Raw genomic sequence first — 14,806 nt, 5'->3', positions numbered from 1 at the left:
AAAGTATCTTGCACAGAGTAAATCCTATATAAATGTTAGTTTTGCTTACCATTACTATTTTTTTCTAATTTATCTAAAAGTATAGAAAAATAAAAATATTAAGTTGAACCATTTGAAACTGACATTTTTTAAAGCAATGGCATATAGTTCAACTTATAATTTAAGAGAATAATTCTTATCTCTGGCTACACATTAGAATTAGCTGAGGGAACTTTAAAACTACCAGTTCCAGGGCCTGCCCTCTCCCCCACCTCAGATGTATTAAGTTACAGTTTTGTGGTTGAGATGCTGAGTGTCATTTTTTTTTCAAAATTACCAGGTGATTCCAAAGAACAGCCAGAGATGAGAATTACAGCTGTTTCTTCACACACTTTTTTCATAGGACATACTGAGAAAATCACAACAATGTGATGTCAAAGAAAGCAGAGGGAAAGAGGAAGGAATGGTCAAGACGCTAAATGCTCCAGAGAAGTCATATAAAAGTGAAATTGCCTTATCATATTTAGGGAGGCATATTCACTTGGGTGTGCCTTGAGTTAATGACTGCCTCCACTGGAAAACACAGCTACTTGAGTTCTGCTCCTGTCCCATTTCTGATACTCAGAAGTCATCCAGAGTATAGGATTTAGGTAGTCAGTTGCGAGAAATATACATAAGGAAAAAAATTTTTCTTTAAAACTTTTTTTTTTTTTTTTTTTTTTTTGCTGTACGCGGGCCTCTCACTGTTGTGGCCTCTCCCGTTGCGGAGCACAGGCTCTGGACACACAGGCTCAGTGGCCATGGCTCACGGGCCCAGCCGCTCCACGGCATGTGGGATCCTCCCAGACCGGGGCACGAACCCGCATCCCCTGCGTTGGCAGGTGGACTCTCAACCACTGCACCACCAGGGAAGCCCAAGAAAAATTTTTGATCCACATTCTCCTGTCACTGTAGCAGAGCATGAGTAAACAGATTCATAAGTAAATAGACAAAGAAAAAGCTATTAACAGGAAATAAAATATATTTAAATTTTTACTAAGATTTTTCTGTGTACAAATCTGAAAGTATAAAATAGAAAGACAGCGTATTTTCAAACATCTGCTCTTGAGAAACAAAATAATTGTGCTGTAATCCAAAATTTATCATAGGACAAGAAGATCAACATCTACCAATCCATGAGAAACAGTTTGAAGCTGGCTCTCTCAAACTGGAATATGGAAATATTGTTCTTAAAGTATAATGGGTTATTTTAAGAAAATCTTTATAATGTAAACAATTCATCATCAACAATATGAAATCCTTATCTGAGCTATGTAATGGTTGAATCAACAGGGAAAAGGGATCTCAAAAACCTCAGTCCTTAGTCTTGTACTCTTCAATACTTTTAATATGAAGATACAATTTTCTTAAAGTAAGTTTATAAAATCTGTGAATGATAAGGAAATTTTGGAAAGAACATAATTTATATGATAGGATAAACATCCAAATAGATCTTGACAGATATGAATAACAGGCCACATCTAAGAGCATGAAATGAAATAATAAAATAATTGCTCATCTCATCTCTTTGGTTGGGCTAACAGCCCAGTCTCTATGCTCATATAGCACCTCGTGCATATCTGAATCCCAGACACCATGTTAAAATAATACATTATGTCATAAAATCCCACAGCATTTTTCAATTATAAGTTTATCTGCTACTGCCCCAGCACAATATATGCCTATTCATTCTTACACTTTAAATTATCTAGCAGAGTACCTAACACATTGATAATTTTTGCAGAGCTGAACAGAAATATAATTTAATATACTACTACAGAAATGAACAACAAAATAGAGTAAATAGATGGCATTAGTAAAACAGAAAAAGTGTAAAATGGACATGTGGAAGGGATATGAGCTGCCTTCAAATATTTGAGATATTGTCATAGAGAAGCAGGCATAGAACCATTCTTCATAATTACAAGGTAGTAGAATTAGTTAATGTGTAGTATTTACAAGGACATAGATAAGAATCTTACATCAAGAGAAATAAAAAATAAACCCTTAAAGTGGAAGTTATGGCCATGTATTGTTTTCAGTTTCCTAGCCATGATGTTTTATAATACATATTGGTGGTCACTTCTGGTAGAAGAAAATTGGATATCATTCATTTAGTCAATAATGTTCTCTGTGTTCTGGGTAGGGTGCTGTGCTCTGAGGACATAGAGCCCATGGTTCTACGCTCAGGAAACGTAAAATTTAATGGAGATACAAACAAGTAAATAGGCAATAATGATCATCTTGCGACAAATGCTACAGAGTGCAATAATGGGAGTGCATACAAAAGACAACCTCCTCTTGGGAGATCAGGGGAAAATTCCTTTTCCTGTCTCTACAATTTGGAAAATTGAGGTAGGTGATCTTCAATTTCTTTGAAAACCTGATTTGTCTAGTTCCACACACCCCACCAGTTAGAGGATTATGTACTGAAACAGTTAGACTACTTACCTTGAAAGTCAGTTAGAGGTTTGAAGATGCTTTTTGCCTGAATGATAGCCCTTCATGACACTTATCTGTCACTCCTCCCTCTGTTGTGCCGGCAATACAATTTCTATCATGTATACACACATATAAGCAATGTGGCTATTTCTATTGTCTTTAATTACATTGATTGGCATGTGACAGACAATATTCTGAGGACATAGTAATTTTTTGTTTTCATTTTCTAACACTGTTATCTATTAAAATAGCAAAAATTAGAACCGCACAATTATGTTAAAATAAATAGATATATAGGATTATAAAAGTTAATAACTCAACTAAGGTGATAATCTAATGATAATTCTTACATGAGGGACAATAACAAAACATCATATATATATATATATATATGCTCTATTTTTTATACTTGAATGTTTTTATTAGTGATGTGGTCAGTTGTTTTTAATGAGGATTATAAAATGTGATCTATTCTGATTTTTATTTCTAAAAAATTGAAATTGAAAACAATGTGTCCTAGAATTTTTTTTTTAAAAACATGGAAATGCTAAGAAATAGCTTCTGGGTTCTTTGTATAATTCTTAGCCACAACAACATATTCTGAAAATCAAAATTTTTAAAGCTAAGGCTTTTTTTTTTTTACACTTAACAAAAAAGTAAATGGATAAATGAACATATAGAGAGGCTGTTAAGGTCAAATTGAAATTTTCTAAATTTAGAAGCAGGTCTTCAAAAAAGGTTACACAATTCACTGAATCAGCAATATGCTAAAGATATATTTCTATTTGAATGTGATTAAATAAAATAGTTAAAATTAAAATACTGTCCCTTCTATAATCTGAAGTTGGTTTTTATATGAGCTCAGATGGCAATTGCCATACTTCTCTTTAAGGTTCCTTAGATTTTTATAACACATAAACTAGCTCCTTGAGATTTAACACTTTCAAACTTGCAACAAAAATTTTAGGACACTGCATCAGAAGGATAGGTACTCTGATGTAGTAATCAACAGTACTTTCAGATATGTTTGACACACTTCTCCAGAAATACTGCAACATGAGAAATCTGGCAATTCTTTAAAACGTTTAGAACAATCTTAGAAACAGGATGTGAATACTTTAAGATGTGTTAAATAATCCATTCACGTTTACCTGTTGCTAATTGTGGCTTCACTTTCATCAGAAACATGGAAACTATCACAAACTCTGCTCCTCATGGTGCATAGGTATTTTTAACTCTTGTCATTTTATTTTTTTCAGATCTGTATTCTGACTCTTAGCATTGTCCTGCTTTTTATATGCAATTACTATGTGTCTGGGGACAATGTATCCACTGCTGCAGGAAAGGGGAAAAGAAAAAAACATCACCAACACCCAGCAAAAAGTTAGGAGACTTAAGCAAAAAAAGAAGATCAAACATATTCAATACTATGCTGCAAGATAAATTAAAAAAGAAAGACATTTTTAAAAAGTAAAATTGCACCTCTAAAGAATGAGTAAAGGCAGAAGATGAAATAAGAAACGAGAAAATTGAAAATATAAAGGCTCTTAATATATTAAGCTGAAGGTGAATAATTAAAAATATTAGTAGGACAAAGCACATTTCATGGTAACTAATTTGAAGTTAAAAATGAATAATTATATGTGAGCTTTATAATTAGATTGGACATATTACATAATTCTAGCTGTGTAGTCCTATGCCTTTTGTTAATGCCCAATTCTAATGTAAAAATAAGTAAATAATAGGGTATTAAATATCCAGTATGATGTATATGAATGTAATAAATGGAGATATATATGTCAACTATTTTGAGTTATACTATCTAACGAATACTCTAGAGTATCCAAGTGATTAAGAAAAAGCAAAATTTGCTTGCATAGGTTAGCAATGCCTCTAAGATGTTATGTGACTACAAAAGTAAAACCAGCTATTCAGCATCACTCATAGTGATAAAGGAAGGAGAATTACAGGATCACAAATATTGAACACAAGAAGTTAAAATCCAATATGGATATATTAGTAAAGCAATATCACTTTGCAAAATGCTTTAGGATATATATATATATATATTGATTCTACTCAACAGAAACTTGAGAATTTTCAATTATCTAATTAAATTGGGCCATAAATTTTGGCTGACAAGAAGTAAGGGTTTTAAAATATATACCCAATGAAAATTCTAAGTTATCTGGATTGTCTTTATATGTGGATTAACAAATGTCAATGTCAGGTTTGACACATTTATCTTCTCTTCATTGTGTACAAACAAGCCAATGTCATGTATAAAGAACCCAGTTCAAGATCGTTGGGGCTTTCATTTTAGCTATCTTTTCTCTAATACTAAATTACATTACAAATTTAAAATTAAGCATCATATTTTATCATATAATTTTAATATTTTCATTACAGTAAAATATATAACAATGTATTGTCTTTCTAAATAAAATTACACAAAAATATTAAAAGATCAGTCTAGAAAATGTAATCATTAAATAAATTAATTAAATTTTAGTTCAGTTTTCCAGAATTGTTTGTTTGAATCTTTAAAATTAGTTCAAAATTATCAGGAGCCAAAAAAAAAAAGTCAAAATCAATTTAGACTACCTCCCTCCCAAGGTATTTTTTGTTGTTGCTGTTAACATTTTCTCAAGCATATAACTAATTTTAGGTCTTTATAGTGAGATTGGTCTATCAGGCATTAATGAGCTAATAAAAGGGAAAGATCCTAAAGTTGAAATTTCTTCAAAATTATAACTCAAATTATTACCTAAAAAATTTTCTATATTCCTGCAGAGATAGATAGATGATAGATTAGATAGATATACAGATAGATAAAAAATTAGATCAATAGATTGATGATAGAAAGGATACGCACACATACACACACACACACACACACACACACAGATCATGCACATATAAAAAGAGAGCTCCCGATATATTTAAAGGTAGGCCTATACTCATTATATATGAAAATAATCATTATTTTAATAAATAATATTTTCGTCTTAGTATATATATAATTAAAACATGTAGTATAAAAGAATATTTTCCCCAAATTTTGGATTTTGTTCTTATATAATTATAATCAGGCCCAGTTAGGAAGTGTTGGGCACTCAATATACACTAACTAAAATTAAAATAACTGGATTAATTTATAAACTATGCATTAAGTCTTTTCCTTTGGACACTTTTATATTCATTTGTTATTCATCTCTTTAGCATAGTTCTTACCTTTGGATTAATATTTAATATAAGAGTGTCCTTTCACTTTGATTTATGCTCTATCCCCTCCATACATTACTGTTGCTTATATATAACACCATCCCGCCCCCCATTGGGAATGATATAGTCCCAGCATTTTCTGGTGGAAGCATAAATCAATGGCCTCACGAATTCATAACAACTTCACTTAGTGTGTGAGATCCTGCTGACCCAACAAAGCAAACCTTACAGTTGTCTCCCACATCCTCCTCTTTCAGAATACCATGTTTGTATTCCACATATGGAGCAGAACAAAAAAGGTAGGAAGAAAAGACTCTGCTATTTGCCTCTGAGAAGCTTCTTTGACATTCTATGATGAGACCATGTGCCTCTTAGAATGTCATATATGGAGAGTTCTAAAATATATGCTATGTATCACACAGGAAAATACACATTCTTTATCACAGAAATTCCCTATATCATGGTGGTTATAACCAGTATCAATACAGCAGTCACCTAGACCTCTCTTTGGTTGTCACATATTGTTTTTCATTTAGTGCAGAAAAAGGTTAAGGTACAATCCAGAATCATTCAAGGTTAGTTGATCTTTAATAATGACACACTGACAGATGCCTGTCAGAAAATGGGAGAGAGGGCAAATTTAACAAGCAGTCTACAAGTTGGGTACCCAGAGAGCTTACTTCAAGTCCACTTAAGCACCCAAACATATTCAACTACATGTTTCAAATCCCACAGATCTCAAATGGAAGTATTCTATTTGAATAAAGTTGGAGAAATATTTATATTTTACTGTCGCATTCACAAGGGATTATATTATATATATTGTACATATAAAATCATTTATAATCTTTATAGCAATCTTGTGAGGTACTCAGAACAGGAATTCTCATTTAAAAAACTAAAAAGATGAAGTTCAAAAAGGTTAAGTAGACCAAGATATGAGTGTGTGTGTATGTATCTGTGTGTATATATAAATATATATTAATATATATATAAATATATATATGTATCATCAATACTTACTAGTGTCTTCTCTGTACTAGCCTTGCTCTTGTTGAGCTTACGGTCTATGGGAGGAGTCAATCATTTAACTAATTACTTCATCAAATGTTTAATTATGCTAATGATAACTGTTAAGAATGGAGAATCCGAGAATCACAACTAGCTGTTGGACAATCATCAACAGGAGGACACTGGAACTCACCAAAAAAGATACCCCACATCCAAAGACAAAGGAGAAGCCAAAATGAGATGGTAGGAGGGGCGCAATCACAGTAAAATCAAATCCCATAACTGCTGGGTGGGTGACTCACAGACTGGAGAACACTTATACCACAGAAGTCCACCCACTGGAGTGAAGGTTCTGAGGCCCACGTCAGGCTTCCCAACCTGGGGGTCTGGCAACCGGAGGAGGAATTCCTAGAGAATCAGACTCTGAAGCCTAGTGGGATTTGATTGCAGGACTTTGACAGGACTGGGGAAAACAAACACTCCACTCTTGGAGGGCACACACAAAGTAGTGTGCACATCCGGGTCCAGGGGAAGGAGCAGTGACCCCAGAGGAGACTGAAGCAGACCTACCTGCTAGGTGTGGAGGGTCTCCTGCAGAAGGCGGGGGGTGGCTATGGCTCACTGTGGGGACAAAGAAACTGGCAGCAGAAGTTCTAGGAAGTACTCCTTGACGTGAGCCCTCCCAGAGTCTGTCATTACCCCACAAAAGAGCCCAGGTAGGCTCCAGCATTGGGTTGCCTCAGGCCGAACAACCAACTGGGAGGGAACCCAGCCCCACCCATCAAGAGTCAAGGGGATTAAAGTTTTATTGAGCTCTGCCCAGCAGAGCAACAGTGAGCTCTACCTACCACCAGGCCCTCCCATCAGGAAACTTAAACAAGCCTCTTAGGTAGCCTCATCCACCACAGGGAAGACAGGAGAAGCAAGAAGAACTACAATCCTGCACCATGTGGAACAAAAACCACATTCACAGAAAGACAGACAAGATGAAAAGGCAGAGGGCTATGTATCAGGTGAAGGAACAAGATAAAACCCCAGAAAAACAACTAAATGAACTGAAGATAGGCAACCTTCCAGAAAAAGAATTCAGAATAATGATAGTGAAGATAATCCAGGACCTCGTAAAAAGAATGGAGGCAAAGATCGAGAAGATGCAAGAAATGTTTAACAAAGACATAGAAGAATTAAGAACAAACAAACAGAGATGAACAATACAAGAACTGAAATGAAAACTAAACTAGAAGGAATCAATAGCAGAATAACGGAGGCAGAAGAACGGATAAGTGATATGGAAGACAGAATGGTGGAATTCACTGCTGTGGAACAGAATAAATAAAAAACAATGAAAAGAAATGAAGACAGCCTAAAAGACCTCTGGGACAACATTAAGCGCAATAATATTCGCATTATAGGGGTCCCAGAAGGAGAAGAGAAAGGACCAGAGAAAATATTTGAAGAGATTATAGTTGAAAACGTCCCTAACATGGGAAAGGAAATAGCCACCCAAATCCAGGAAGTGCAGCAAGTCCCATACATGAAAAACCCAAGGAGAAATATGCCAAGACACATAGTAATCAAATTGGCAAAAATTAAAGACAAAAAAATTACTGAAAGCAGCAAGGGAAAAATGACAAATAACATACAAGGAACTCGCATAAGGTTAACAGGTGATTTCTCAGCAGAAACTCTACAAGCCAGAAGGGAGTGGCATCACATACTTAAAGTGATGAAAGGGAAGAACCTACACCAAGATTACTCTACCCAGCAAGGATCTCATTCAGATTCGATGGAGATATCAAAAGCTTTACAGACAAGCAAAAGCTAAGAGAATTTACCACCACCAAACCAGCTCTACAACAAATGCTAAAGGAAATTCTCTAAGTGGAAAACACAAGACAAGAAAAGCACCTACAAAAACAAACCCCCCAAAATTAAGAAATGGTAATAGGAACATACATATCGATAATTACCTTAAACATGAATGGATTAAATGCTCCAACCAAAAGACAAAGCCTTGCTGAATGGATACAAAAACAAGACTCGTATATATGCTGCCTACACGAGACCAACTTCAGACCTAGGGACACATACAGACTGAAAGTGAGGGGATGGAAAAAGATATTCCATGCAAATGGAAATCAAAAGAAAGGTGGAGTAGCAATACTCATATCAGATAAAATAGACTTTAAAATGAAGAATGTTACAAGAGACAAGGAAGGACACTATATAATGATCAAGAGATCAATCCAAGAAGAAGTTATAACAATTATAAAAATATATGCACCCAACATAGGAGCACCTCAATACATAACGCAAATGCTAACAGCTATAAAAGAGGAAATCGACAGTAACACAATGATAATGGGGGACTTTAACACCTCACTTACACCAATGGACATATCATCCAGACAGAAAATTAATAAGGAAACACAAGCTTTAAATGACACAAGAGGCCAGATAGATTTAATTGATATTTATAGGACATTCCATCCAAAAACAGCAGATTACACTTTCTTCTCAAGTGTACACAGAACATTCTCCAGGATAGATCACATCTTGGGTCACAAATCAAGTCTCAGTAAATTTAAGAAAACTGAAATCATATCTAGCATCTTTTCCGACAACAACGCTATGAGATTAGAAATCAGTTACTGGAAAAAAACTTAAAAGACACAAACACATGGAGGCTAAACAATATGTTACTAAATAACCAAGAGATCACTGAAGAAATCAAAGAGGAAATTAAAAAATGCCTAGAGACAAATGACAATGAAAACACAATGATCCAAAACCTATGGGATGCAACAAAAGCAGATCTAAGAGGGAAGTTTATGGCAATACAATCCTACCACAAGAAACAAGAAAAGCTCAAATAAACAATCTAACTCTACACCCAAAGGAACTAGAGAAAGGAGAGCAAATAACACCCAAAGTTGTTAGAAGAAAGAAATCATAAAGATCAGAGCAGAAATAAGTGAAATAGAAACAAAGAAAACAGTTGCAAAGATCAATAAAACTAAAAGCTGGTTCTTTGAGAAGATAAACAAAATTAATAAACCTTTATCCAGACTCATCAAGAAAAAGAGGGAGAGGACTCAAATCAATAAAATTAGAAATGAAAAAGGAGACATTACAACAGACACTGCAGAAATACAAAGCATCATAAGAGACTTTTACAAGCAACTCTATGCCAATATAATGAACAACCTGGAAGAAATGGACAAATTCTTAGAAAGATATAACCTTCTAAGATTGAACCAGGAAAAAATAGAAAATATGAACATACCAATCACAAGTAATGAAATTGAAACTGTGATTAAAAATATTCCAACAAACAAATGTCCAGGGCCAGATGGTTTCACAGGTGAATTGTATGAAACATTTAGAGAAGAGCTAACACCATCCTTCTCAAATTCTTCCCAAAAACTGCAGAGGAAGGAACACTCCCAAATTCATTATATGAGCCCACCATCACCCTGATAGCAAAACCAGACAAAGATACTACAAAAAAAGAAAATTACAGGCCAATATCACTGATGAATATAGATGCAAAAATCCTCAGCAAAATACTAGCAAACAGAATCCAACAACACATTAAAAGGATCATACACCATGATCAAGTGGGATTTATCCCAGGGATGCACGGATTCTTCAATATACGCAAATCAATCAATGTGATACACCATATTAAAAAATTGAAGAAGAAAAACCATATGATCATCTCAATAGATGCAGAAAAACCTTTTGACAAAATTCATCACACATTTATGATAAAAACTCTCCAGAAAGTGGGCATAGAGAGAACCTACCTCAACATAATAAAGGCCATAACGACAAACCCACAGCAAACATCATTCTCAATGGTGAAAAACTGAAAGCACTTCCTCTAAGATCAGGAACAAGACAAGGAGGTCCACTCTCACCAGTATTATTCAATACAGCTTTGGAAGTCTTAGCCACGGCAATCAGAGAAGAAAAAGAAATAAAAGGAATACAAATTGGAAAAGAAGAAGTAAAATTGTCTCTGTATGTAGATGACATGATACTCTACACAGATAATCCTAAAGATGCCACCAGAAAACTACTAGAGCTAATCAATGAATTTGGTAAAGTTGCAGGATACAAAATTAACGCACAGAAATCTCTTGCATTCCTATACACTAGCAACGAAAGATCAGAAAGAGAAATTAATGGAACAATCCCATTCACCAATGCAACAAAAAGAATAAAATACCTAGGAATAAACCTACTGAAGAAGGTAAAAGACCTGTACTCAGAAAACTATAAGACACTGATGAAAGAAATCAAAGATTACACAAACAGATGGAGAGATATACAATGTTCTTGGATTGGAAGAATCAATTTTGCATAAATGACTATACTACCCAAAGCAATCTACAAATTCAATGCACTCCTTATCAAAATTACCAATGGCATTTTTTATAGAACTAGAACAAAAAATCCTAAAATTTCTATGGAGACACAAAAGACCCCGAATAGGCAAAGCAATCTAGAGGGAAAAAAAACAGAGCTGGAGGAATCAGACTCCCTGACTTCAGACTATACTACAAAGCTTTAGTCATCAAGACAATATAGTACTGGCACCAAAACAGAAATGTCGATCAATGGAACAGGATAGAAAGCCCAGAGATAAACCCATGCACATATGGTCAACTAATCTATGACAAAGGAGTCAAGGATATACAATGGAGAAAAGACAGTCTCTTCAATAAGTGGTGCTGAGAAAACTGGACAGCTCCAGGTAAAAGAATGAAATTAGAACACTCCCTAGCAATGTATACAACAATAAACTCAAAATGGATTAAAGATCTAAATGTGAGGCCAGACACAATAAAACTCTTAGAGGAAAACATAGGCAAAACACTCTATGACATAAATCACGGCAAGATCCTTTTTGACCCACCTCCCAGAGAAACGGAAATAAAAACAAAAATAAATAAATGGGACCTAATGAAACTTAAAAGCTTTCGCACAGCAAAGGAAGCCATAAACAAGATGAAAAGACAACCCTCAGAATGGGAGAGAATACTTGCAAAGGAAGCAGCTGACAAAGGATTTATCTCCAAAATATACAAGCAGCTCATGCAGCTCAATAACAAAAAACAAACAACCCAATCCAAAAATGGTGGAAGAACTACATAGACATTTCTCCATAGAAGATATACAGATTGCCAACAAACACATGAAAGGATGCTCAAGATCACTAATCATTAGAGAAATGCAAATCAAATCTACAATGAGGTATCACCTCACACCTGTCAGAATGTCCATCATCAGGAAATCTACAAACAACAAATACTGGAGAGGGTGTGGAGAAAAAGAAACCCTCTTGCACTGTTGGTAGGAATGTAAACTGATACAGTCACTATGGAGAACAGTATGAAATTTCCTTAAAAAACTCAAAATAGAATTACCATCTGACCCAGCAACCCCACTATTGGGCATATACCCAGAGAAAACCATAATTGAGAAAGACACATGCACCCCAATGTTCATTGCAGCACTATTTACAACAGCCAGGTCATGGAAACAACCTAAATGCCCAATGACAGATGAATGGATAAAGAAGATGTGGTACAATGGAATATTATTCAGCCATAAAAAGGAATGAAATTGGGTCATTTGTAGAGACGTGGATGGACCTAGAGACTGTCAAACAGAGTGAAGTAAGTCAGAAAAAAATATATATATACCGTATATTAATGCATATATGTGGAATCTAGAAAAATGGTAAAGAAGAACCGGTTTGCAAGGCAGAAATAGAGACACAGATGTAGAGAACAAACATATGGACACTGAGGGGGGAAAGCAGGGGTGCAGGTGGTGGTGGTGGTATGATGAATTGGGAGATTGGGATTGACATGTATACACTAATATGTATAAAATTGATAACTAATAAGTACCTGTTGTATAAAAGATAAAGAAATAAAGAAATAAAATTCAAATAAAAAGAAAAGAGATATATGATGAAGGACTGAGTGAAGGCAGGAAAGAGAAGAGATAGACACTGTAAATGTAGATACAGAGTAAAGGAGGGAAAACACAACACATGCCAAAGTCTGATATGAAATTTTCCTTATAAAAAAAGGAAATAATAAGTAATATTCCTTTAAATTGAAAAAATAAAATCAAATCAGCAATTTATTGGCTAGAATACCAAGGCAGAACGGAGATGCTGGAAGCAGGCTTTAAAGACAAGAATAATGGATTCATTGTCAATAAGACCCTCCTTCTCTATCTACCCTCATAGCCCATCTCACCTTGCTTGTTTCCCTTTACATGGTATTTGCATCCTCTCTTATACAGGTAGTGGTAAGCATGCCTCCCAGGAGTCCATGTGTGGCCACTACAGCAGGTCATGTATCTTTTTCCCAACATACAAGTACATTCAAAAGAGATTTACTGAGTTCCTACTATGGGCAGATCACTTCTTTAGATGTTAGTGATACAGAGTCAAATTTAAAAAATAATCTTTCTGTGTTCATGAAGCTTCCATCTAGTGAAAGGAAGAAGAAAATTATTAAAAAAATAAAAATACAATATGTCAGATGGTGATGAGAACTATGGAGAAAAAAAGGAAACTAAGAATGTGATCTTATTTTGAAATAAGGTCTTTGTAGATGTAATTCGTTAACATGAGGTCATACTGGTTAGGATGGACCTTAAATCCAATGACTGGTGTCCTTATAAAAAACCTATGTGAAGACACAGAGACACACAGGGGAGAACCCTATGTGACAAGAGAAGGAAAGATTGGAGTGATGCATCTACAAGCAAAGGAATGCCAAGTCTTGTTGGCAACCACCAGAAACTAAGAAGAGAACGTGAAGGATTCTTCCACAGCATCTTCAAAGGGAGCATGGGCCTGTTGACATCTTAAGCTCAGACTTCCAGCCCCAAGGAATCTGACAGAATACACTTCTGTTGTTTAAATCATCCAGTTTGTTATACCTTATTACAGCAGCCCTAGGAAACTAATAGAGAGGTCCTCTTACTTCACAGAAGATACTAAGATATGCACATTCCAGGTTTCCTCTTCATGCCATTTAGTAGATACTGCCAGACTACCACCTGAGAGTCATCTCTCCAAATGTCCTGCCACTTCATTGAGCAGAGAATCCTGACAAGACAGCACGGGCCTCAGTTCAAGGGAGTGCAGGGCTGTACTGCTCAATTCAGTCTGGGGTCTTCCATCTATAGATTCACCCAGTGCTGTCACCGAGTTCAAGTAATCACTGCAGTGCTGGCTGGACATGCCAAACTCCTGGCTCTTTTCCTTAAAGCAGCCGGTCTCAGCTACCTAGTCACCAGGAAAGTTGCCCGGATCCTCCAGTAGGTGGCTGATCAGAGATTAGATGTTTTCACTGTTCTCAAGAGGCACCCAGGTGTTCAATGTTTCTCAGCCCTGATGCGTCCGTAGGGAAGCCTTCACTCTCCACTCTGTGTGTTGGGACAGTCTTGCTCTCAGGTGTACTCTGTTTGCACAATCTTCATACTAACTCTTCCTCCACTCCAGCAATTCAGCTGTGTTATCCAATTCATCAGTTGCTACGGGGAGAGGTAGTGAGAACCCTTTCATTTCAGGGAGCTACTGCCCCTTCCTCTGATAATGAGGGGCTGCTGCCCTCAGTGAGCCAGTCTCCTGTCTCCTCTCAGCTCAGACTGCTGCTCCATCTGGTCATCTATGGAGAGATTTTTTTTTATGGGAGGAAAACCCAAAGTTTGTTTTCACCTAGTCGTATTTTAACGGGAGACAGAGGTAGCAATCCCAACTTTGCTGCCTATGTGAAGAACTTGGGAAACATTGGTCAGTTAACCTCTCTATGGAGACTAATCCCCAAAATGTTATCCTACAAAATGTGAGGAAAGTACCCCAATCACTGCTTCCCAGAGTCCCATAGGAAGTCAGGACTAAGCACAGCTAGGATGAGCAGGCTCTGAGGGGAGAGAAGGATGAATGGATTGGGACAAGGGATTCCAATAGCTCAAGACCCTAATTTACTGATGGAATTTCACTACTGGGGACTCAAATCTTCTTCATCTGAGGCCAAATGAACTGCCAAAGGCTAAGAGTTGTATCCTAGTGTCC

The sequence above is a fragment of the Phocoena sinus genome, chromosome 7, assembly GCF_008692025.1.
Source record: "Phocoena sinus isolate mPhoSin1 chromosome 7, mPhoSin1.pri, whole genome shotgun sequence".
NCBI lineage: Eukaryota > Metazoa > Chordata > Mammalia > Artiodactyla > Phocoenidae > Phocoena > Phocoena sinus.
This window is presented reverse-complemented; position numbering follows the sequence as displayed.